This window comes from Atractosteus spatula, chromosome 10 (genome assembly GCF_055471065.1).
Source record: "Atractosteus spatula isolate fAtrSpa1 chromosome 10, fAtrSpa1.hap1, whole genome shotgun sequence".
Lineage (NCBI taxonomy): Eukaryota > Metazoa > Chordata > Actinopteri > Semionotiformes > Lepisosteidae > Atractosteus > Atractosteus spatula.
In genome coordinates, this window is record NC_142715.1 from 7,613,345 (window position 1) to 7,619,422 (window position 6,078).

General features: G+C 42.4%; 1 non-coding gene across 1 annotated transcript; it reads right to left on the reverse strand.

Moving 5' to 3' along the window:
* Positions 1 to 2,290: 2,290 nt before the first annotated feature.
* trnal-aag (transfer RNA leucine (anticodon AAG)) lies at positions 2,291 to 2,372 on the reverse strand. The gene has a single exon. It is a non-coding gene; the product is annotated as a tRNA-Leu (tRNA).
* Positions 2,373 to 6,078: the final 3,706 nt, after the last annotated feature.

A 6,078-nucleotide genomic window follows, 5' to 3' on the forward strand; every position in this document is an offset into this window, starting at 1 on the left:
GGAATTCTCCTTTGAATTGTCCGAAAAAGTTCACAGAATTCTCTCAGGCCCTCTGTGTTGCCTGTTGTTACCTGGAGGAACTTCAGCTCGTTCATTGGCTGAAAGTTCCATGGGCATCAGAGTCCCACGTGGGTTACTCGGCCCTACCAGTCCCTGATTGGTTGATCAAGGTGAGATATGAGTCACTTACTCCTGACACTTAGGAATACAGTCCAGATGTCCATCTGGCACTCCCTAGACAGATAGGCGCCAATGGTTGACCATTGATCATGATAGCCAGGCTTAGCTAAGTGCATCCCCCTTTGGGAGCTGTCCCTTATCAAAAGAAAATATCTTTAAATCAGCCTGCATGAATAGTTTCTCTGTGGCTGCACCACAGAGATGAACAGAGAGATGAGGCCTCATGTGATCATTACCTATGGAATTTCCCGCCAGCGTGGAGCTTGAATTCACAACCTTGAGATTCAGTGTTCAAGAGTCACAGAAGAGGTCGGCCTAGTCTTCAGTTTGCCAACGATAAGCTCCGGCAGTGCTCCTCTGTAAAGCAGATTGTTCGGATCGGTTATGTGGGATGGCACTTCGATACTAAGATCGTTTGCAGCACACACATGGTTTCCCCCCTTCACGCAAAAAACATAGACGAAGGAAGCTCTCTTGTCTTGGGCTGCTGAGTCCCGGATTTAAAGCGCTCTGGGTGCCAGCTAAGTCTCTAACAAGCACACTATAAAGACAGGAATTACACTTTGCTCACGTCACGCATGGAATGGCAAGGCTACTTGTTCCAATATTATCTAGTCTCACCTCATATGGTGCCGATTCCTGGTTTTCATTTAAGAAAGAGCACTGCAAACACCGTAAACAGTGCAAAACGTGTGATGAAAGAAGTCTTTTCCCCCCTTTGTCTAAAGCAGAACACAGCGGAATCATGCCGAGGGTTGTGAGATCACGATTTCAGTGGAGCACTGTCGTCTACGTCTTTAGCTACATGAGTTGGACATCCTCTTGTACACGGAAAGCAGATTGAGATCCTCTGACATGAAAAGTGCCAGATAAAAGCCATTTCTCATCCTTTCTCTTAGTGGTGGAGCTATCGCATGTAAATGAGGCAACTTGCAAGGCGAGCAGGCTCGGTGCACACCGAACGCAGATGTCTCAGTGCAGTTGAGACGTGTCCAAGTGGCTGTCAAAGGACAGCACTTTGCCGGCGCCTTGGCTTAGTTGGCTAAAGCGCCTGTTTAGTAAACAGGAGATCCTGGGTCCGATTCCCAGCGGTGCCTTTCTTCCTGTCTTACTGTACAGAATTTATCCTTACGGGCAAATCCCATGCCTTTCAATTCAGGTGAATGCAAGTGTTCGTTTCCTTTCTGGAACAACTTGTTTTGAAAGAAATCTATAAAGCTTGCGAAAGATGAAACACAAATCTTGCTTATCAGTGAAGAAGAGGTACTCCCAGCAGGCCAGCTAATACCAGCAGTGTTTTTTTTTCACCCTAACCCAGAGAATGGAGAAAAGCGAGGTGCCTGTGGCTCTGCAGTGTAATCAGTTCGCGAGTTCGGCGGTTAGCTGAAAGAGTGGTAAATGCAGCTCGCCCCAGCCCGTCCTTATTCTTTTAAAGAGGATACAAAATTAACTTCGCCGCCATTACTACCAGCTTTAAAAGACTGCCATGGGCACGGAAAAAAACACACTACAGATGACTTTTCTGGAACCGAAGCAGAGATTCCTTTACGAACCAACTGATAAAGCTCAGCCAGTGAATACTGTTAACAGAATGTGAAAGCACGATCAACTTTGTAACTGCAACCACAGGAAAAACAGCAAGAAGCAGGCTCCATTCCCCATTTAAATCTGTCGTGCGAGGCATGCTTCTTGAACGCATGAAGTAAATCCCACGATCGCTTTTGAACTTGGACAAAGTACTTCCAAAGGAGCGCTATGCGCAAAGATTTAACAAGCTCAACCCCCGCCAACGATTCGGTGTGAAGAAGCAGAACATTCAAGTTTCACAGACAGAAGCGGCACGCCAGCACAGCCAACATTAAAACGGAGGGCACACTACGATTTGCATTGACACAAACGTGATCTGGGCAGACGTCGTTCCCTGCATAACGCAAAAAGTGGCAAAGCGCTTTTGGGTTGAGAGGACGCAAGAAGGTTTTTGATTTGTGCCTTGATGTGAAGCTGAGAAAGTATCTTTAAACACTTTGCTTAGTTTCTCGAGAGACTGCCAAAAAGCAGTTCCCTCCCTTTCGTCTGAAGTCAGCTGAAAGGGGGTCGCGACAGAAGCACCTGGCAGCGGTGGGATTCGAACCCACGCCCCCCAAGAGACTGGAGCCTTAATCCAGCGCCTTAGACCGCTCGGCCACACTACCCGCTGTGCGCCGTCTCTTTGTCTCATTACTTGCTCGGAGGAGGTCGGGTGGGTTTTGCTCTTGTCGCCCGACTTAGTGGCGTTATGACCGTGGAACCGACTGCACCTGCTTTTTCTGAGATGCTTCCCCTCTCATGGCGAGATCTCGACTTCTTTAACACCTCTGGATAAAGATCTTCTGTGGAGCAGGTTTCAGACCTCTGCGTACAGCACCCTTGATGTCATTTTATTTTTACAGCAGCTGCATCCGGAAAGTTGTGTCTTTTACGTTTTATTTGAACAACAAAACTACATACAATACAAACAAGAGCACATATAACGTATCAATAAATTCATCAGGGGCACATGCTATAATACAATTACACTTTATGAAAAACGATTACACAAGGTAAATAAAGATAAGGTCCGCACAGCTTGTTCTTACATTTCGAAAGAGTCCGTAAATACCCCTTTACGTCTATTTTGAACTGTTCAAACGTAGGACTCTTCCCAGACCATTTCACTTTATACCACATTCCTAAACGAGGATGCATCTCCTGTTTTAGAATTATTTTGGCCGTGTGGCTTATACAACACACCCACAGTATTCTAATGGTGGACTGCAGATCTGTGCTATAGTTCAGTCGAATTCGAAGGATCCAGCAATCGTACTGCATTTGACTGGGATTCTGAAATGTCTCTTGCAAAAGTATTCGGGTTTGCTTGAACCTTTGATAAAAAAAGTGATCTGATCTGAAACTACCCAGCTTACAATCTCTGAGGTAGTTGTCACTAAACTCGGACGTGATGTGGCACACATGTGCCATGTGCCTTTACTTTTGTAAAAAACTGGTATTGGGAAAATTAAAGTCGAAACCCAAAACAGTTACATACTTAAGAGTAAATGCCTCCTAATAGCTAGCAAGCGCTCCTAGTTAGTAAAGTTGTTTGTGTCCCTGCCTGTCACGCGGGAAACTGGGGTTTGATTACCGACGGGGAGACAGCTAGTTTTTTATGATCAGATTCCAATCTTTAATGCTGTGTGTGAGAGTTTACGTAACTTTCCTTTTCTCACATTTTCTGACGACTATTCCGAAGGAGCGCCCTGTCAACTCCTAATACTTTTAAAAAAATCTGCCTGCATGTTTGATTATTTTTGTTTTATTTAGAAAAAGTTCAATATTGATCATAACTAAAGAAAATAATGATCAGAAACAAAAACAAAATGTTGAAGATGCGACTCAATCTTGAATCAGAGCTGGGTGACACAGGCTTCTGTTCTGATATGGTTGTACGAGAAACAGGAGGAATCTCTTCTCTCCTATGGAGCATGAGCTGAATCAGGAATGAGACATTTCGTGTGTTTGTGCATATGTCAACGCATGACCTACATCGTAAAACTAAAACTAAATTAAAAACTAACATTAAGTTTTAAGAGACATTCATTTATATACAAACAAGAGATAGACAAAGCAATAATTCTACATTAACTTGTCCTGCACTGATCAGACTAATTGAAATGGTCTGATTCAGAGCCTGTGCAGCTCGTGCTAATACAACATTTTCCTTTGATTTCCTTTGAGGGCGGAGTTGTCTTTAAAATCTGGATTAAATAAAAAGGAGTGACGTCAGTGTAAAACAGCTTTCCTTCTTGGGGAACAACGGTTGTGTTCCATATTTCTAATTATTTTGGTTTCAAGATAGCAATTTAGTATGAAACATAAAAACCAGCTGGATAAAGCTGTTACACGTCATTTACAATGGTCTTTCAACTAATAGCCCGTGCAGGGATCAAACCCCAGCTGTTGGTACGAGTTGCGTAAGGCTCTGCAACATGCAGATGAGAAACTAACCTCTGCTTCTTCATTATATACACAGTGAGCTATATACAGTATGCGGGCTTACTGCCCCTTACGGGCTCTGTATTTGATTGCAGTACAAGACCGGCCGTGGAGAAATGAAGTGAAGAGGGTGTGTTCATTAAAAGGCTCATAGCATCCCTGGATGGTCTCAAACCACCACCCTTTTGGTTAACAACCGAGCCACAAAGACTCATGTACAGCTTAACACTTCTCGGTCTCGGTGTAAGTGATACACTCCGTAAAATTTCTGGAGAATCATTTGTTTTTAAAGGAAAATCGCCAACAGCGGCCGAGATCTATTGGAGTTTTTTCATTCTATACTGCAATTTCTGAAGGGTACCCTGTGAAAATACGAATTTTGACGAGAAGCGATGGACATATAAGGTCAGTAGGCTTGGGGAATTGGACCTTATGGTGAAGGCTGCGGGCTCGGCATCAGCAGAACCTGATCAATATCGGTTGACTCCGATATACTTTGACAACTTAACTTCTGGATTTAGAGACATTTACCTTAGTGTCGGTATACTAAGATGTTTTGGTAACGAGGAAGGAGGGACAAAGCAAATTGGCAGAATGTGTGCTATTTTGTTGACTACAAGTCCTCACATGCCAGAGGGTCAATATTAAAAAAAAACGTAACAGTATAATCTCTTGTACTTCACGATTTAATGGTGTCTGTCACATTGTATCTCACACCTCAGTGTCAGAATTGTGAGACGAGTTTGTAATCAGGAGGGTGGGCCATAGCCATTCAGCAGAAATTGCATTCACCTTTTCCCAATGCATTCTCACATGCCATTTTCTCACATGCCATGCTCAGAGGGTCATATTTTTAAAATGGTATCATAAAATGTCCTGAAGTTCAGGATTTTGACAGTCTGTTATATTGTGTCTCACACCTTGATGTCAGAAATATGAGACGATTTTAAAATCAGGAGGGAGGGCCCTAGCAATATAGCAAACATTGCATTTACCATTTGACAATGTATTCTCTCATGCCATGTTCAGAGGGTCGTATTTAAAAAACGGTACAGTACAATGTCCTGAAGTTCAGGATTTTGATAGTCTTTTCCATTGTCTCTCACACATCTGTGTCAGAATTTTTAGACATTTTTATAACCAGGAGGTAGGTTCGATCACCCTCTGCTCATCCTCAGTTAACCATATATTCTCATATGCCATGTTCTAAATGTCCCATTTAAAACTGCTATATTAAAATTTCTTGCAAAATGCAAGAGTTTGAGACTTTTTATGATCAGAAGGCAAGGTCGTTGAAAATATGCAGAAAGTGCCAGTGAATTTACGTTTTGCCTTTGTCTTATTTACTCGTGGTATAACATGCCAGTTTGTTTTATTGTGAGTTGTGTTTCTGAAATGTGTTTCATACAAAAATGCAATTTGGACAGTCTCTACTTATATATTCCCCTTTACTGAGGATATGTACAGTAATACATCCGGATAAGTATTTTTAAAAATGACTGTAGAGAGCCATCTACAGGCGAAAGACGACATAACATCACAGCAGCAGCATTTAAGATGGAACGAAAAACGCAAAGCAGCAGCTGGCGAATAAGAAGCAAACTTCAGCCTTGTTAATGCAATAGCATTAGGTGAGGTGGAAAAATATTTCTTGCTCTGAATCTTAACATTTTTATAGGAGGTGTTCTAGGACCTCTTGCCTCAGAAAAAAAAAACTGCCAGTATATCGGTTATTTCTACTCCATCAATAGCAGCAGTGTTATCAATACTGAGCCCTAAATGTAGGTCCTATCATCATATAAAAAGTCGAAAGTAACGACTGCATTCAACTGATAAATTGTATCTTCTATGAGAGTTATATCTTTATCCAAAATACATCGGAAACAA